Source organism: Rhinoderma darwinii, chromosome 8 (assembly GCF_050947455.1).
Source record: "Rhinoderma darwinii isolate aRhiDar2 chromosome 8, aRhiDar2.hap1, whole genome shotgun sequence".
NCBI lineage: Eukaryota > Metazoa > Chordata > Amphibia > Anura > Rhinodermatidae > Rhinoderma > Rhinoderma darwinii.
In genome coordinates this window covers 43,165,989-43,185,906 of record NC_134694.1, presented here as the reverse complement: position 1 = coordinate 43,185,906, position 19,918 = coordinate 43,165,989, and the positions used below count along the sequence as shown (strand labels likewise).

General features: G+C 48.2%; 1 protein-coding gene across 3 annotated transcripts in view; it reads right to left on the bottom strand.

Annotated features, from left to right (window-relative positions):
• The window catches only part of GABRA3 (gamma-aminobutyric acid type A receptor subunit alpha3), a 765,781-nt gene that overhangs the window by 720,604 nt on the left and 25,259 nt on the right, over positions 1–19,918 (bottom strand). Inside the window, exon 1 of one of the 3 annotated variants that reach the window (XM_075835630.1) lies at positions 8,375–8,439. The exons of the other annotated variants lie outside the window; for them this stretch is intronic. The gene's annotated coding sequence lies outside the window, so the exon portion shown is untranslated. Of the gene's footprint in view, positions 1–8,374; positions 8,440–19,918 lie in introns of those variants that run through there. 3 annotated transcript variants of the gene reach the window in all.

Genomic DNA, 19,918 nt, shown 5'->3' with positions numbered 1-19,918 from the left:
CCCATCATTTTCCTAGGAGACGCCAGCGCTCACTTCCGCTCCGTTCTGCTGCGTCCCGTAGGGTGCGCGCGCACGCTCGTGCCCGGCCTTAAAGGGAATAGTCATCATCATCAACTGCCATGATTTCCTGGTCTATAAGAAGGCCCCAGGGGGGGCGTGGCCGGATGCCGAGGAGAGCGGTCGCATAATTCTGAGCTCCGCTCCTAGCCTCAGATAAAGCGGCTTACAGCTACTTTTAAAGGTCGGGTACCGAACTAAAACTTACCCGGAGACTCCCGAAGCAGTCATAAAGCGGCAGGGATGGTGAGAGGAAGATCCAAACCGGCTGGTCCGGTGAAACTCACGTCCTTCTATCCCACGGCGGGATACTCACAAAATGGCGCCGGCCAATCTCTGCAGGAAGACGCACTGGATCTCAGAGCTCCTATCCTCTCCCAGGCAGCACAATGCACAGCCGGCAGTTCTAATGTGGAAGGCACTTCAAGCACAACAGACAAGCTGTATGCGCTGGATTTCAGGTCAGTCTCTCTCCCTCCTTTTCTGCCCAAACTGGGGAAATCTGCCTTTACCACACTGTCTAAGGACATTAGAGATATTGGTGAACGTACAGCTCATCTTGAATCAAAAATGGATGAATTCTCCTCTGCTTTTAACACTTTAGTGGACGCTCAAAATGAGACAGATGAAGACATGTTGGCAGTAAAATTAAAATTGGCTGATTTGGAGGACCGCTCCCGAAGGAACAACATTCACTTCCGCGGCATACCTGAAACCATCATGCCGGCGCAACTCAGAGAGTTCCTGATCGATTATTTTTCCACATTACTGCCAGAGGCAGATCAAAGAGATTTGATGATTGATAGAGTACACAGATTGCCAAAACCCAAACAGTGTAGTGCAGTGTGAGGGAAATCACTTACCTCTAGCATGGATGCTTCTTTGGAGTCCATGATGGCCAGGATTCGGGATGCGGCGCTGCTGCATGGGCCTGAATGGCTGGAGAGGCATTTTGTGGTGGCTCTTCCTCTGGTCCCGGCGGCTGGAGTGTCGGGTGTGGAGGGACGCAGGAGTCGGCGTTCCAGGCCTCCAGAGCGGCTTTCACCGGAGGTAACACCTCAGTCCCGTCGGCGCCGTGGGAGCCCCACCAGGGACCCTCCTCCTCCAGCTCCTAATCAGGCGCCATGCTTGGGGGCTAGGAGGTCAGGGCGGAATCCCTGCAGGTGGGCGGAATTGGAGGTGGCAGGAGGAGTGGGGCCGCGGCCATCTTCCCTCCTCCTGTCTTCAACGACGAGACCGGAAGTAACAGCGGGACCGGATGTGACGGCACTCTCCAGCGCTGATGTTCCGGGCACTGGAGGAGCTCAGCGGATGGAGCCGGGGACTTCACGGGCAGCCCGCAGGGAGCGGCGGTTAGGCTCATCTTGGAGGATACTATCGTCTCCTGCTGGAGCAGGGAGGCGTGCGGCGGGGACCGGAAGTCCCCGGTCCGGGAGTCATAGTGACTTTTCACCCCTTCCGGTAAGGGGGGGCGGCGGCCATCTTGACCACCTGAAAGGGCTGCTGAGGAGTCGGAGGACAGCATTGGGAACGCAGAGGATCCTGGGAGCCTGGACTGTCTATCGGTGTATGCCACGCCAGAAGCGGGTGGCTGCATTTTGGACTGGCCGGTGTCGGCTGGGCCTAGTTCTTCATCAGCCGAGATGACAGCCAGCTGCGGGGAGAGGGTGGTGCTGGATCATTACCCCCCTGGAACGCCGCGATGAGGGAGAGACCGTCTGGATCCATGGACACGGCCGTTGGGAGGTCACCTCAGGGATGGCCGGGTGAGTCTACCACTGCTTATGTTCCGGGGATGGGTGGGAGTGATTTGGGTGGCATGTTTTCTATGGGTAATATGCAGATGTTTTTTAAGGGTATGCAGGAATTTTTTGCTAAAGGTATGGGGGATGTAGGTCAGTCCCTGGCGAGGGCGTGGGGTGCTGCTAGTGAGGTGTGTGGAAGTGCGGCTGTGGCAGGGTTTGCAGTTGCTAGTGAAGTTGAGCCTGGTGCGGGGGCTGTGGTGGATTTGGATAAGTCTGTTGATGCGGGGGTTGGTAGATCCAAGAAAGTGGTGTATGATGTGTGTTTGGCTGACGCTGCAATAGGCGAGGTGCATGTTTGCTTTGAGGGCCCACTTGGGGCGCATTTGAAGTCTGAACTAAAAGAAAAGATATGGAAGGATGAATATGTGTAGATTTTTGCTCTGTTGCCATTGGAAAAGTTTACTCTGGACCGGTGGAAACCGGATGAGAGTAAAAAGGAGGAAGGGGAGCGACATCATTATCGGTTACTTCCTCAGACATTTTTGAATTGGCTACAGCCCTTCGCTGTTTTGGCTAGCGTGGTGGGCGAAAAGACGCCAAAGAATTGCTCAGCGCTGTTTTGCTACATGGATTCCGTGGGGGTGGCATACAGTGTATACGGCGGTAACGCATGGTTGAGGCACAAACAATTTCGTCAGCGAAAGGCGGTGGGCCCTTCCTTGAGATGGGATGACAAGGACATTAGTCTTTGGATGCGATTAATGTCGGCTCCAAAACAGGGGCATCATCCCTTTCGTGATGCAGCCGGCGGTCAGGGGTCAGCAACAGGTCAGTCGGCTTCATCCGGGAAAGGATGTTTCTGGCAGTTTAACGAGGGGCATTGTAAATTTGGATCAGATTGTAGGTACAAGCACGAGTGCTCCGGTTGCGGAGGCACCCATGGTTTGTCCAGATGCTTCCGGAAGCATAAGTGCAAGCAGGGAGATGCTGAACAGAAGAGGGGCGACGCCGGTGAAGGTGGAAAGGATGCTTCCATTTTTAAGGGCGTGCCCAAATAAGAAAGTGGCAGATTTATTGTTTCTGGGTTTTGCAGAGGGTTTCCAGATTCCTTGTACTTCTGCAGTACAGGATGGGGTGGTCCGCAATTTGGCGTTTGCCTTGGCACGGCCCGATTTGGTTACTGATAAATTGATGAAAGAGGTGGCTTTGGGCCGCATGGCTGCCCGTTTTCCTCTCCCCCCGTTCCTGGTTTGCGGGTTTCCCCTTTGGGTTTGGTGCCGAAAAAGGAGGTTAACAAATTCCGCCTTATTCATCATTTATCTTATCCGGAAGGGGAGTCGGTGAACGATGACATTGATCCTAACCTTTGCGCAGTTAGTTACACTTCCTTCGATGCTGCGGTCGTTTGGGTTCACAAATACGGGAAGGGCTCACTGTTGGCAAAAACTGACATTGAGGCCGCGTTTCGTTTGTTGCCGGTGCACCCGGAGAGTTTTTGTTTGTTAGGTTGTTGTTGGCAGGGTGGTTATTTTGTCGATTGTTGCCTCCCGATGGGCTTCTCCATTTCCTGCGCTTATTTTGAAATGTTTAGCATGTTTTTGGAGTGGGCGGTTCGGCACGAGGCGCAAGTGTCATCGGCGCTGCACGATTATTTGTTTATCGGTCCTCCAGCTACATATGTGTGTGCAGAGTTGCTGCATACTATGGAAAGGGTGGTGATTGACTTTGGGGTACCACTGGCGCCCGAGAAAACTGAGGGACCTACAACGGTCATAAAGTTTATGGGGTTAATTATTGACTGGGACAGAATGGAATGTCGTTTGACTGAGGATAAATTGCTGGAATTGAGAGAGCTGGTGGCGAGTGCATTACGCAGGAAGAAGATTAAGTTACGGGACTTGCAATCGTTATTGGGACGTTTGAATTTTTCATGTAGGATTATGCCCATGGGGCGGGTTTTTTGTAGGCGGTTGGCTAGTGCTACCGCGGGGGTTCATTCTCCCCATCATTTAATTAGGTTGTCCTGTGAGTTAAAAGTGGATTTGTTGGTGTGGGGGGAGTTTTTGCAAAGCTACAATGGGCGGTCTATTCTCATGTATAGGCCAGTGTCTAGTGTGGATTTGGAGCTCTGTACTGATGCGTCAGGTGCTTGTGGTTTTGGGGCGTATTTCCAGGGGCAGTGGTGTGTGGGTGTTTGGCGTAAATGTGGTTTTGTCCTTAATTTGGCTTTGCTAGAATTGTTCCCGATTGTGGTGGCTGCGGAACTGTGGTGGGATTGTCTGAGGGACAGGAGAGTGCATTTTGTGTGTGATAATTTGGGAGTGGTTCAGGCCATCAATGCGCAGACGGCAAATTCCCCGCCAGTTGTGCGATTATTGAGACATTTGGTTTTGAGGGGGTTGGTTTTGAATTCGTATTTTGTGACAGTGCATGTGCCGGGGGTGCTTAATCAGTGTCTGATTCCCTTTCTCGTCACAGTGGGTCAGGTTTCGTCTGCTGGCGCCGGGGGCAGAGACTCAGGGCCTTGCTTGACCGGTGCATCTTTGGAAGGTGGTATGACGGTGGCAATGTCGCTAATTAGAAAGTCAGTTAGTGGGGTTACGTGGAAGAGGTACAGTGCGGTTTGGCGGGTTTGGGAAGCCTTGATGGGGGATGCCTAGTTGGGTATTTCGGACGTGGATCGGTTGGCCTGCTTGCTGTATTTTATAGGGAATTCTTACAGTGAGGGGGTGTCTGCCTCAGGGGTCTCTTGGTGTTTGTCTGCAGTAGCTTTTTGGTTTAGACTCAGAGGGGAGGAGAACGTGACTAAGTCTTTTTTTGTCATGCAAGCGATGAAGGGTTTCAGGAGGGGTTCCGTGTTTAGGGATTATAGGAAGCCAGTATATTTTGATCTTTTGGAATCTCTTTGTGAGCATTTGCAGACTGTTTGTGTGTAAGGGTTTGAAATACGTTTGTTTATGCTGGCTTTTTCTTTAGCTTTCTTTGGAGCTTTCAGGATATCGGAGTTGGTGGCGGCAAGTAAGCGGGTGGCTGGGGGCTTATTGTTCACGGATGTTGAATTGAAAGGGTCCTACATGTCATGCTTGCTACGCAGATCAAAGACAGACCAAGCGGGGAAAGGTTTTTTGGTGTGCTTGCATGTGTTACCAGGGTCTAGGGTATGCCCGGTTTGCTGTCTTCAAGAGTTTGTCACAGTTAGGCCTGAGTGGCTGGCATCCTTATTGGTTCATGCAGATGGTATGTCTTTGTCAAAATATTAGTTTGTGCAGGTTTTCAGAAAATGTATCCTGTTGTCTGGCTGGGTGGGTTCGGGGTATAGCTCTCACTCGTTTAGAATTGACGCGGCTACTGAAGCAGCTAGGTGGGGTTTATCCCCGGCGATGCTCAATAAGATAGGTAGGTGGGAGTCAGACAGATGTAGGATTTATGTTCGGCCTCATTTGCTTTAGGGCGGTTGGGGTGAGTTATGTTGTAAGTGGGGGATTGATTTGCTTACCTTACTATTGCTCTGTGTTTTGTTCTAGGTGCGGGCCCTTGCCTGGTGTGGATAATGGGGCACTCATACGTGCACTGGGGAGGTGTTCGGGCTGATGTTCGTGCGGCTGGACGCCAGTTGGGCTTGGACCAATCCGAGGTTCAGGTCAGATGGTTTGGTTTGAGGGGCATGCTTTGGTGCAGGTTGTTGCCGGAACTCCAGTTTTATGCAGGTTTGGATAGGGCGCCCAATATTTTGGTCATTCACCTTGGTGGAAATGATTTAGGAATGAGGTCATCCAGGGATCTTATGCGGGATGTCAAATTGGACCTTTTGCATTTGTGGTCCTCATTTCTGGGTCTGATCATCATTTGGTCGGACATTGTTGCTCGCAGGGTGTGGAGACAAGCGCGTTCAGTGCAGAGTTTGAATCGGGCTAGGTCAAAGGTGAATAAAGTTGTGGAAAATTTTGTGGGTTGCAATGGTGGTGTGGTGGTGCGTAATAGGGAGTTGGAGGTGGCTGAGGTCGGCTTTCTTCGGTTGGACGGGGTCCATTTAAATGATGTGGGGTCGGACATGTGGACTCTGGGCATTAAAGACGGTTTGGAGAAAGCCCTGCGGTTGTGGAGGGACATTCATGTGTAAGGTGTCACACATGAATGTCGTGGCGGTAGGAGGAGGGGTCTGTGAAGGCACGTAATGGGAAGAAGGAGAACAACATATGGCATTGTTGGAAAAGAACTCGGGGCATTTAAAGAGGCTCTGTCACCAGATTTTGCAGCCCCTATCTGCTATTGCAGCAGATCGGCGCTGCAATGTAGATTACAGTAACGTTTTTATTTTTAAAAAACGAGCATTTTTGGCCAAGTTATGACCATTTTCGTATTTATGCAAATGAGGCTTGCAAAAGTACAACTGGGCGTGTTGAAAAGTAAAAGTACAACTGGGCGTGTATTATGTGCGTACATCGGGGCGTGTTTACTACTATTACTAGCTGGGCGTTGTGTATAGAAGTGTCATCCACTTCTCTTCACAACGCCCAGCTTCTGGCAGTGCAGCACTGTGACGTCACTCACAGGTCCTGCATCGTGTCGGCACCAGAGGCTACAGTTGATTCTGCAGCAGCATCAGCATTTGCAGGTAAGTAGCTACATCGACTTACCTGCAAACGCCGATGCTGCTGCAGAATCATCTGTAGCCTCTGGGGCCGACACGATGCAGGACCTGTGAGTGACGTCACAGTGCTGCACTGCCAGAAGCTGGGCGTTGTGAAGAGAAGTGGATGACACTTCTATACACAACGCCCAGCTAGTAAAAGTAGTAAACACGCCCCGATGTACGCACATAATACACGCCCAGTTGTACTTTTACTTTTCAACACGCCCAGTTGTACTTTTGCAAGCCTCATTTGCATAAATATGAAAATGGTCATAACTTGGCCAAAAATGCTCGTTTTTTAAAAATAAAAACGTTACTGTAATCTACATTGCAGCGCCTATCTGCTGCAATAGCAGATAGGGGTTGCAAAATCTGGTGACAGAGCCTCTTTAACTCTGGGTAGTATCGTAGGGGCTGGGGAGTGGTTACCCAGCTTGTTTCATACATTCCTGGTGGGCAGGTTCCCCAGGAAGGGTAGGTCTTGGAGATGGTTGGTGCCCTCGGGTCAGGTGCAGTACGGCTGTAGGGCAATAAGTTCCAGACCTGATAAGGAAAGGATGGAATGAAAATATAATGCCTGAAGTGCCTTCAAGGATATTTTAACAGGTGAATGTTGCAGAATAGAGCAGGATGTTAATTTATGGAGTGTTTGTTATATTATGTGTTATGCTATTTGATTGCATTTGAGTATTTTTGTGTATTTAATAAATGGCTGCTGTGGCCTTTACAACAATTCAAGTCGTGGTCCCTTATTTGGTTACTGGTGGTGGAAGGTCATAGATAGCAAAGGCATCAAACATACCTCAGGTCAAGTCCCAGCCTAAATCTTTAATGTAAAGTATTGTGCTACAAAAATTGATATATTCTCTTCCTCCAAGTACTTTAAAGGAGTTTTCCACTTTCTGACAACTGATGACCTATCCACTGCAGTACTGACGCAGATGTGAACAAAGCCTTGTATGTACTACATTATCTGTACTCAAAAATGTATCACTGTTTGTTATCTGTGGTGTTGCATAGGGCTGCAAATAACACTACTACATTATCGGTATTCAGAGAGTTATCACTGTGGGATCTGTGGTGTTACATAGGTCTTCAGATAAAATTACTGCATAACCTGTACTTAAAGACTTATCACTGTGTGTTATCTGTGATGTTACATAGGACCGCAGGTAACACTACTAATTTATCTGTACACAGAGAGTTATCACTGTGTGTTCTCAGTGGTGTTACATAGGACTGCAGGTCACATCCACTACATTATCTGTACTTAGAGTTATCACTGTGTGTTATCTGTGGTGTTATATCGGACTGCAGGTAACACTACTACATTATTTGTATTCAAAGAGTTATCACTGTGTTATCTGTGATGCTACATAGGACTGCAGATAAAATTATATAGTGGCACACACCCCCTGTAGATAATGCAGAGGCGTAGCTAGGTTCTCCTGCACCCGGGGCAAAGATTCAGATTGGCGCACCCCAACTTATTTCCCGACATCTCCTTCCCCCTTGCCATGTTTTCTTTCTCTACCAATCAATGAGGGGTAATTTTTTTTCACTATTTTTTTAATGTAACTCGAGTATAAAAGCATTTCTACAAGCGATATAGTTCTATAATGCAATTAACATAAAAATAAATGAAAATAAAATAAATTAAAGAGGCCACACACAGCCCCCTGTAGATAGTGCCACACACAGCCCGCTTCCCCCCTAGTAGATAGCGGCACACTCCCCCCCTTGTAGATAGTGCCACACACAGCCCGCTGCCCCTTTGTAAATAGCTCCACACTCCCCCCCCTTGTAAATAGTGCCACATTCCCCCCTTTTAAATAGCGCCACACTCCCCCCCCCCCCTTGTAGTTAGCGCCACACTGTGAACAGACCTGTGAGCGGTAGCCTACCGCTACCACTCTCCGCTCTGCCTGGTGTGACTTACCAGAGGAGCCGAGGAGGTCATGCGGCGCAGGCAGCGGCGGAGTTCCTTCTGACTAGGGTTGGTGACAGCCAGGGCTGGCCTTAGGTTGAATGGCGCCCTGTGCTGGACTCTCTATTGCCGTCCCCTACACAAACCAAAAATTAACCACATATATTTACACGCTGGAACATATATACTGTACATACATAAAGACAGATATTTGGACATACAGGCATATATACATACACACATTCTGGAATACATACATACAGGCAAATATATAAATGTACAGAAATACGCACACACACCGGCAGATAAATACACAGACAGGAACATATACAAATACATAAAAGACACATATATACCCACACAGGCACATATATGCACAGTACAGATAATGTAGTAGTGTTGCCTGCAGTTCTATATAACAACACAGATAACACAGTGATAACTCTCTGAGTACAGATAATGTAGTAGTGTTGCCTGCAGTCCTATGTAACACCACAGGTAACACACAGTGATAACTCTCTGAGTACAGATAATGTAGTAGTGTTGCCTGCAGTCCTATGTAAGACCACAAATAATGTAGATGTTACCTGCAGTCCTATGTAACACCACAGATAACACAGTGATAATTCTCTGAGTACAGATAATGTAGTAGATGTTACCTGCAGTGGTATGTAACACCACAGATAACCCATTGATAATGTTCTGAGTATAGATAATGTAGTTATGTCACCTGTAGTCCTATGTAACTCCATAGATAACACAGTGATAACTCTCTGATTACAGATAATGTAATAGATGTTACCTGCAGTCCTATGTAACACCACAGATAACACAGTGATAACTCTCTGATTACAGATAATGTGGTAGATCTTGCCTGCAGTCCTATGTAACACCACAGATAACACAGTGATAACTCTCTAAGTACAGATAATGTAGTATTGTTACCTGCAGTCCTATGTAACACCACAGATAAAACAGTGATAACTCTCTGAGTACAGATAATGTGGTAGATGTTACCTGCAATCCCTATGTAACATCACAGATAAAACAGTGATAACTCTCTAAGTACAGATAATGTGGTAGATGTTACCTGCAGTCCTATGTAACACCACAGATAACACAGTGATAACTCTCTGAGTACAGATGTAAAGGATTTGCCAGACACAGCTTCTGTGTCAACGCCCGTGGGCAATCAGTCTGCACCTGCTCCTATGTCTATGAGACTGACTCCATCTTCCACCACTCAGGAGGGCAGGCTTAGGAGTGGGAGAGCCTATCACAGCCTGGCCAGACGGAGCTAGCTCCCGCCCCCTGTCTATTTATACCTGCCTTTCCTGTTCCTCCTTTGCCTGTGATTCTTCTATGCTTGTTTCCTGGCTTGCTGCTGCTGCTTGTACTACTCATCCTCTGCTTGTTATTGACCTTGGCTTTCTGACCACTCTCCTGCTCAGCGTTTTGTACTTCGTTCTCTCCTGGTTTGACTCGGCTCGTTCACTATTCTTGTTGCTCACGGTGTCTCCGTGGGCAGCTGCCCCGTTTCCCTTGCTTCTGTGTACCTTTGTCTGTTTGTCTGTCCTGCACTATCTGGCCATCCAGGCATCCTGGGTACCAAGCACCTCATTGCCAGAAACTACTGGTGGCCTGGGTTGCTTAAGGACGTTAAGGCCTACGTCGCCGCTTGTGAGGTTTGTGCTAGGTCCAAGACTCCCAGGTCCCGACCAGCGGGCTTACTATGTTCTTTGCCCATTCCCCAGAGACCTTGGACCCATATCTCCATGGATTTTATCACCGATCTGCCTCCATCTCAAGGCAAGTCGGTGGTGTGGGTTGTAGTAGACTGCTTCAGTAAGATGTGCTACTTTGTGCCCCTCAAGAAACTACCCAATGCTAAGACGTTAGCTACCTTGTTTGTCAAACACATCCTGCGTCTCCATGGGGTTCCTGTCAATATTGTTTCTGACAGAGGGGTACAATTTGTTTCATTGTTTTGGAGAGCGTTCTGTAAAAAGTTGGAGATTGATCTGTCCTTCTCCTCGGCTTTCCAACCTGAAACTAATGGCCAAACTGAGAGGACTAATCAGTCTCTAGAACAATATTTAAGGTGTTTTATCTCTGACTGTCAACATGATTGGGTCTCATTCATTCCCCTTGCTGAATTTTCCCTTAATAACCGGGTCAGTAACTCGTCAGGGGTCTCCCCCTTTTTCTGTAATTTTGGGTTTAATCCACGGTTCTCCTCCGTTTCACCTTGTAGTGCCAACAATCCCGAGGTAGATGTCGTTCATCAGGAACTGTGCACAGTCTGGGCCCAGGTTCAGAAGAACCTAGAGGCGTCCCAGAGCATACAAAAGACTCAGGCAGATAGAAGACGTTCTGCTAACCCCTTGTTTGTGGTCGGGGATCTGGTGTGGCTATCTTCTAAAAATGTGCGCCTTAAAGTCCCGTCCAAGAAGTTTGCTCCCCGGTTTAAAGTGCCGTACAAGGTCATTGAAGTCCTTAACCCTGTCTCCTTCCGACTGGACTTGCCCCCGTCTTTTCGAGTGCACGACGTCTTTCATGCCTCCCTCCTTAAACGCTGCTCCCCGTCCTTGGCTCCCTCGAGGGAACCTCCGGTCCCTGTTCTCACCCCTGAGGGGGTAGAATTCGAGGTGGCCAAGATTGTGGACAGCAGGATGGTCCAAGGCTCCCTCCAGTACCTGGTCCATTGGTGAGGATACGGGCCTGAGGAGAGGACTTGGGTACCCGCTCGGGATGTTCACGCTGGGGTATTGGTCAGGAGGTTCCACCTTCGTTTCCCCAATAAACCAGGTCCACCTAGAAAGGGTCCGGTGGCCCCTCATAAAAGGGGTGATACTGTAAAGGATTTGCCAGACACAGCTTCTGTGTCGACGCCCGTGGGCAATCAGTCTGCACCTGCTCCTATGTCTGTGAGACTGACTCCATCTTCCACCACTCAGGAGGGCAGGCTTAGGAGTGGGAGAGCCTATCACAGCCTGGCCAGACGGAGCTAGCTCCCGCCCCCTGTCTATTTATACCTGCCTTTCCTGTTCCTCCTTTGCCTGTGATTCTTCTATGCTTGTTTCCTGGCTTGCTGCTGCTGCTTGTACTACTCATCCTCTGCTTGTTATTGACCTTGGCTTTCTGACCACTCTCCTGCTCAGCGTTTTGTACTTCGTTCTCTCCTGGTTTGACTCGGCTTGTTCAATATTCTTGTTGCTCACGGTTTCTCCGTGGGCAGCTGCCCCATTTCCCTTGCTTCTGTGTACCCTTGTCTGTTTGTCTGTCTTGCACTTACTGAGCGTAGGGACCGTCGCCCAGTTGTACCCCGTCGCTTAGGACGGGTCGTTGCAAGTAGGCAGGGACTGAGTGGCGGGTAGATTAGGGCTCACCTGTCTGTCTCCCTACCCCATCATTACAACAGATAGTAGTGTTACCTGCAATCCTATGTAACATCACAGATAACACAGTGATAACTCTCTGAGTACAGATAATGTAGTTATGTCACCTGCAGTCCTATGTAACACCACAGATAACACAGTGATAACTCTCTGAGTACAGATAATGTAGTTATGTCACATGCAGTCTTATGTAACACCACAGACGACACAGTGATAACTCTCTGAGTACAGATAATGTAGTAGTGTTACCTGCAGTCCTATGTAACATCACAGATAACACAGTGATAACTCTCTGAGGACAGATAATGTAGTAGATGTAAGAGGCAAACACATGAAGAGACACACATACACACACACACACACACACACACACCACACACTGTAGCATATACACATACAAAGACAGAGACACACACTGTATACACACTACACACACATATACACACAGACACTCACCATGTCTCCTTGCTGACAGGTCAGGATGTGCTGTGGGCGGAGCTTCCTCCTCCGTTTCTCGGCTGTGTGTAACAGCAGAGCACAGAGTAGAGACAGAGCTGGAAGGGTGCAGCACGGGAGTGGACCTGTCCCCTGACCTGAGTCATCTGACCTCATGTCACTGACGTGAGGTCAGGTGACAGGTAAGGTGACTGGACCACTCCCTGGCCGTCACAGACCCCAGTCAGAATGCCGCTGCGTAATTTCCTGGCTCTTCCTAAAGTTGCTGCAGGTGTCAGACAAACGGGGCGCCTATCAGCAGCGATCAACTGCTCTTCGGCGCCCCCCCTTCCCTACCACCTAATTGTGCCCGTGGCACATGCCCCGCCTGCCCCCCCTAGCTACGCCCCTGGATAATGCCACAGTGCCCTCTGTATATAGTGCCACACACCCCCTGTAGAGAATGCTGCAGTGCCCCCTGTAGATAATGCCACAGTACCTCATGTAGATAATGTCCCACAACCCCTTGTAGATAGCGCCACACAGTGCCCCCTGTACATAACGTCACACCGCGCCCCCTGTAAATAGCACCACACAGCGCCCCGGAAGATAGCGCCACACATTGCCCCCTGTAGATAGCGCCACACAGTGCCCCCTGCGATAGCGCCACACAGTGCCCCCTGTAGATAGAGCCACACAGCGCCCCCAGTATATAGCGCCACCCAGCTCCCCCTGTAGATAGCCCCACCCACACTGTACAAAGTGCTACCCCCTTCCCCTGTAGATAGCGCTACTGAAGCTCCCTCTAGCAGTGAAATCCATGGCCAGAGAATTGCCGGCGCTGTGGCTGGAGATTCCCTCCAGGAGCAGCACCTAATGCCACAGTCCATATAAGGACAGTGACTTCAGTGGTTACCTCTAGAAGTGGAATCTCTGGCCCGAGTGTTGCAACACTCTGCTGGCTGGGGATTCCACTCCATGAGAAGCCCCTGATGTCACTATCCATATATGGACAGTGACATCAGGGGCAACTACTGAAGCGAAATCCAAGGCCATAGCATTGCCGACACTGTGGCCAGGGATTCCCTCAAAAAGGAGCCCCTGATGCCACTGTCCACATATGGACAGTGACATCAGGGGTTACCGCTAGGAGTGGAATCTTCGGCCACAGTGTTGCCGACGCTGTGACGGGGATTGCGCACAGAGAGTAGCCCCTGACGTCACTGTCTATATATAGACAGTATCGTCAGGGGCTCCGTCTGGAGCGGAATCCCGGCAATGCCATGACCGGGGATTCCACTCCTAGTGGTAACCCCTGACATCAGGGTCTCCTGCTGGGGGGTATCCCCGGCCACAGCCACAGTGGCACTATCTACAGGGGGGTGTCACTAAATTCCGCTCCTGCTCGCTTCCACCTTCCAGCCTGGTGCTGCTAGAAAGTATATGCGGCAGGGCCTAGTCTTCATCCAGCCATAGCTAATTAAGATAGGACACGGCACCACAACTGATGTCCCCCATGCCAGAATAGATACCAGAGAAAGCTATGGGATCTGTACTAGCATCAGTTTCCCTCCGGCTGTTCTGCAACACGCAGGAAGGAAACAAACAGACAACTGACATATGTGAACGGTCCCTAAGAGGTGCAATGCAGGCAATACCAGAGCAGATGGCAAGACAGACCAAGGGTAAACAGAAATTCCAAATCACAAAGCTAGTTGATATCAGGTATAGCAGAGGTCAAAACCAGTCGTGAGCAGAAAGTCCAAATCAGTAAGCAAAGGGTAATCCAGAGACAAGCTAAGGTCCAGTTCCAAAAAGTGCAAATAGTTAAAGGTACAGGGTATTGCAGCATCCCAGAAGATACCCTTCTTGTTCCTGTCTAAATGTATTTTGCATGTTTTGTTATTTTCCACATTATGTGCTGTTCACCATGCAAATATGATGTGACAGTTCCAGTTGGGAGCCACTAGAGGGAGCATTGTGCATCCTTGATGTGTTTGGAAGAAAGCGGAGCCTACTTTAACCATAGAGTTCTCACAGAAAACAGTTATAGAGTTGAGTCCTGCCTGCTCTAAGCAGAGGATGTGTTTCTTGGGTGTCTATACACAGCTACACCTTCCAAAAGGCGATAGGCCCCAGCCCTGTTAGCTGAGTCTACCACAGCCTCAATGCAGACAGGAGACTGAGAATCATCCATCTGCATACCGGCTTTCACCACAACTCCACAGCAATATTCCTTCAGCTCCTAAGAAGCTGTATGTTCTGCCTCTGAGGAGACGTTTAACCGTTACCAGGCTTCAGAGCACGTGCAGGCATTGTCTAGGGTTCTGCCCCACGCTGCAACAGAATCTAAGTGTCTATCAAGTCACTCCATTTAATCAAAATCACTTCAAAAGTGAATTCATGTAGCTATACAACTGCTGCTGGAAATTGTGGAATCTCTGCCAAGGCATTGCTGGACATGAGAAACGATAACCAACTAGTCACCTTCATTTCCCTATTGGCTGAAGTGGACCGTAAGAACTGTGCCTCCATCTTGGACATATTGTACATATTTGGATTCTTCAGTAAACGTGAATTGTACCATCCATCCGTATCCTCTGGTCCATGCTCTACACCATCATGGGCACCCCACTCACAACACTGGCCAGAGACACTATATTGCATCAGGTGTTGTCCCGGGGGAAAGACCAGTACCACCATTATCATCATCAGTGCAGTCTCCCTATCACTGTACCAGCCCAAGAGGAGTAGGGGAGGAGAAAGTAGAATCCCTAGGAACCACCGGATACACCGTAGACTACAGCCAGCCGTGTACTATGACTCCCATCCTCTCAACACACGCTCCCCTGGGTTGCTGCAGTATAGTCAGTAGTTTGATCAAACACATGGAGACAAGGAAAATCACAAGCAAAGAAAAGAGAACCAACCCAGATTGAAGTACTCCACCCTTCAATCTGATAGGAGAAAGGACAGAGAAGTGGAATAGGCCCAACAACTAAAACCAGAACCGCCCAGAAGCTAGACTAATAGTCATGCTAATCTTAACGTGACGCACGTTTCCTAACACATTATCTGTACTCAGAGAGTTATCACTTTGTTATCAGTGGTGCTAGATAGGACTGCACATCGCATTACTACATAACCTGTACTCTAGAAGCGGAATCCCCGGCCTATGCTCTGGTTGTGGATTCCACTCCTAGAGGGATTCCCAATAGCATTATCTACAGTGGAGGTGGTGCTATTATTAAGGGGTGTGTGGCAATATCTACATAGACACTGTGGCACTATATAGGGGCACTATCTACATGGGCACTGTGTCACTATCTTCAAGGGCACTGGCACTATAGGCAGCTAAGGGGGCATTATACTGTATAAGGGCAGCTATGGGGGCATTAAGCTGTATGGGGCAGCTATGGGGCATTATACTGTATGAGGCAGCTATGGGGTATTTTACTGTATGAGGCAGCTATGGGGACATTATGCTGCATTGGGGCAGCTTTGGGACATTATTCTGTATGGGGAATTTGTTTGGGCATTATGCTGCATGGGGCACCTGTATGGGCATTATCTGGGGGCATCTGTGTTGGCATTATACTGTATGGGGACATCTATGGGTCGTTATACTGTATAGCGGCTGCTATGGGGGCATTATACTATATGGTGGCAGCCAGAGGGAATTATACTGTGTGGGGGAAGTTATTTGGTATTATACTGTGTGGGAGGCACTATGGGATCATGATACTGTGTGGGCTGAACCGGGTGTGTATGGGAGGGGACTGGGTGGGATTAGAGGTGTGGCTTAAAAGAAAAAAAATTGGCATCGGTTGTCCCTCTTTCTGGTACTTGAAAGTATAGCATTGTCTACAGGGAGGGCTGCATAGCACTGTATGGGGAGAATGTATAGCCCTGTCTACAGGGGGCGCTGTATAGCACTGTCTACAGGTGGGCTGTATAGCACTCTCTACAGGGAAGGCTGTATAGCACCGTATACAGGGGGGCTGTATAGCACTGTATGGGGACACTATATAGCACTGTCTACAAGAAGGGCTGTATAGCACTGTCTACAGGGGGGCTGTATAGCACTGTCTACAGGGAGAACTGTATAGCACTGTCTACAGGGGGAGCTGTATAGCACTGTCTACAGGGGAGGCTGTATGGCACAATCTACAGGGGGCACTATAGACAAGGGCGGGCTGTGTGTGGCACCCAGGGGAGGGGGGCCCATTCAAAAGTTTGCTATGGGGCCCAGTGTTTCCAAGTTACGCACCTGTATGTGTACGTACATGTGTCTCTGTGTGTGTGTATGTGTGCATATATATTTGGCTTTCTATCTAAAATATGTGCCTTTATGTATGTACAGTATATATGTGGTTAATTTTTGGTTTGTGGAGGGTAGCAATAGGGAGTCCTGCACAGGGTGCCATCTAACCTAAGGCCGGCCCTGCTCAGACTTATAGTTGAAGTAGCGCTGTATCCATTTCTGGACACTGCTTGAGGGGAACGGCGGATCCCTGGCACAACTGGAAGGCACCAGGTAAGGTATGTATTATTTTACCATGTTTTATGTCCCTGGGACCAGAGGGTTGCTTCATTTGTATCCGCGTCTAATACAATTGAAAGCGCAGGCAAGCTAAGGGAAGCATCAGTTCTCTTTCGGCGCTTTTTTGTGGCGCAGGTGGTGCGATGACGCTATCGCGCCATTTGGCATTGTTCCACTGGGGCAGGCCCAATCTGAAAAGGCCAGGTCTGCATCAACAGCAAACATAAATGGTGATCCCGGGTCGACGCTAATAACTCCTAGCACGGGGATTCCTTTGTACCTAAAGGAGTCCAGAACTAGGGTCATAGTGGTACACGCACCCGAGATGCGCAAAAATTCTGGTGCATCACGGATGATCCTGCGCCACTTGCAAGGCTCAGCGGTAACAGCTATAAGCTGTCATTGGTTAGTTTACATTACGTGACTTTTAAAAGTAGGCCAATGAACTGAGGTAACCTGTAACAATGTGATGTAAACTAACTTATGTCAGCTTAAAACGGTCACTGCTTAAATTAGGGTGTGTTCACATCAGCATTGGCTTTCCGTTGATTGGTTCCGTCAGACCTTTTTCTTACGGAACGGAGACAAACAGAAACCATTAGCAACAGCAGAATTACCATTGAAATCAATGGCAATGCAAATGGAGGATATGATTTCCATTTGCCTTTCCGTGGATGGGTTCCCCCGACTGAAAGGTCTGACAGAACCCATCAACTGAAACCGAACGCTGATGTGAACAGGCCCGAAATGTCATGGATCGGGGAAGGTAAGTATGATAATTGTTTTGCTGTTTTGTGTTTTTATTACAGGTTCGGTTGTTGGAATACATTAGATTTGAGGACTACTGCGATGACGGCGTTTTTATATTCAATAAAATGGTTAACGAGGGTTTTTTATTTCAATAAAAAAAAAATTATGTGTTGGGGATTTTTTTTTTAAATCATTACTACCGCCTCAGCAATGGCTGCTCTCCGATAGACAGCGTCCATTACTAAGGCGGGGCTTTGTGTTAGCTGATGAAAAGCTAGCCGTAACCCCCATTATTATCCCGGGACCCACCGTGACCAAAGGTACCGGGAAGAGACGAGTACGATCCAGTACCCGAATAACTGCAGTGATGGTCGGGCACTTGGGCGGCCAGAGGCTACAATTATTAGGCTGGGAAAGCCCAAAAACCGAAAGTCTTCCCACCCTGGTAATTCTAGCTTGCTGCTTCTATGCTGTATCTGGCTGGTTATGAAAAATGGCGGGGACCCCACATAGTTTTTTTTTATTTTTTAAATAAATAATTGAAAAAAAAACATGGGGTCTCCACCATTTATCATAACCAGTCAGATACAACATAGCAGCAGCAGGCTAGCATTACCAGGGTTTGAAGGGACACTTTTTTTGGTCTTTCCCAGCCTAATAATACCATCCTCTGTCGACCCCAGTGCCTGACCATCATTGAATCTGAAGTAGTCCCAGAACCGATCCTGTAAAATAAACACAAACCAACACCAAAAAAACATTAGTAACACATAAAAAAGCAAAACAATCAGGCTGATTTCACACGTCGCGGATTTCACTCAGATTTTCAGCGCATATTTTACACTTTGCAATGCAAAAGGGTGAGATCCGCGTCAAAACCGCAACAAAATCTGCAACAAATCCGCAACGTGTGAACTCAGCCTTATTATACTTACCTTTCCTGGGTCCAGCGCTGGAGCCGCAATGCCAGCGAGCTACGCTGTTTCCGTAACTTCAGGGAGTTATGGTGGGTGTCAGCACTAAAAGTGCCCAGGACAGCATCAACTATAAATATGGCCCTGCCCACCATCGCTGTAGACAAGTCTTATGAGCACTCGAGTGAGCGCTCAATCTCTTAGCAGGAGTTGTTGCTAACAGCTCCTGTACTCAGAGAAATATGCTAAATATAGTGGAGACTCCAGCTGTTTAACCCTATGATCGCTGTGGTCGGTGACTGTGGCATGATCGAGGTGTACTCCACTCTTCGATTGCATCACTGAAAACCTGGTGACGCGATCAGAGACTGGGAGGACCCTCTGAAGTCAGCTATGCGACCTAGAAAGGACCCCAGGGCTATCTGTTCAGTATTCTCGCGCTGTTAGGGCAAACTGTGTGTTGCCCTAATAGCAGCCTGTGTCATAGTCACAGTATAATGTATTAGAATACAGGATCAACTATTATTATTATTTTTTTTTAAGAGAACAGTCATTTAAAACTGGCCAAAAAATAAGTAATTATTTAGCATAAAATATAATTTATTGCCCATACGTTACATAAAAAACAAAACACCTACAAATATTAGGTATCTACACGACCATAATAACCTAAATAATTAATTTAACAGTGTATTAAAAACAAAACTGAATGGGATAAAAAAAGAAATAAGAAAAACAATGGCGGAAAAATAAATTACTTAAAGAGGCTCTGTCACCAGATTATCAAATCCCTATTTCCTATTGAATGTGATCGGCGCTGCAATGTAGATAACAGCAAAGTTTTATTTTTTTGAAAAACGATCATTTTTGCCCAAGTTATGAGCAATTTTATGATTATGCAAATGAGCTTTCAATGGACAACTGGGCGTGTTTTCTCGTTTTACAAGCTGGGTGTGTATTGTGTTTTTACCAACTGGGCGTGTATTGTGTTTTTACCAACTGGGCGTTGTGAATAGAAGTATATGACGCTGATGAATCAGCATCATACACTTCTCATCGTTCCCACCTGGCTTCTTTCACTGCAGACATAGGGCTGATTCAGACAAACGTGACGTTTTTGCGCGCGCAAAATACGCTGCGTTTTGCGCGCACAAAAGGCACTTGACAGCTCCGTGTGCCCTGTTCATATGGATGCGCGGCTGCGTGCTTTTCGCGCAGCCGCCATCAATATGACACTCCCGTTGGATGTTTGTAAACAGAAAAGCACGTGGTGCTTTTCTTTTTACATTCAGTTTGACAGCTGTTGCGCGAATAACGCTTGTCCCACGGAAGTGCTTCCGTGGGGCATGCGTGATTTTCACGCACCCATTGACTTCAATGGGTGCGTGATGCGTGGAAAACGCAGAAATAGAGAACATGTAGTTAGTTTTACGCAGCGGACTAACGCTGCGCAAAACTCACGGCCAGTCTGCACTGCCCCATAGACTTGCATAGGTCCGTGCGACCCGCGTGAAAA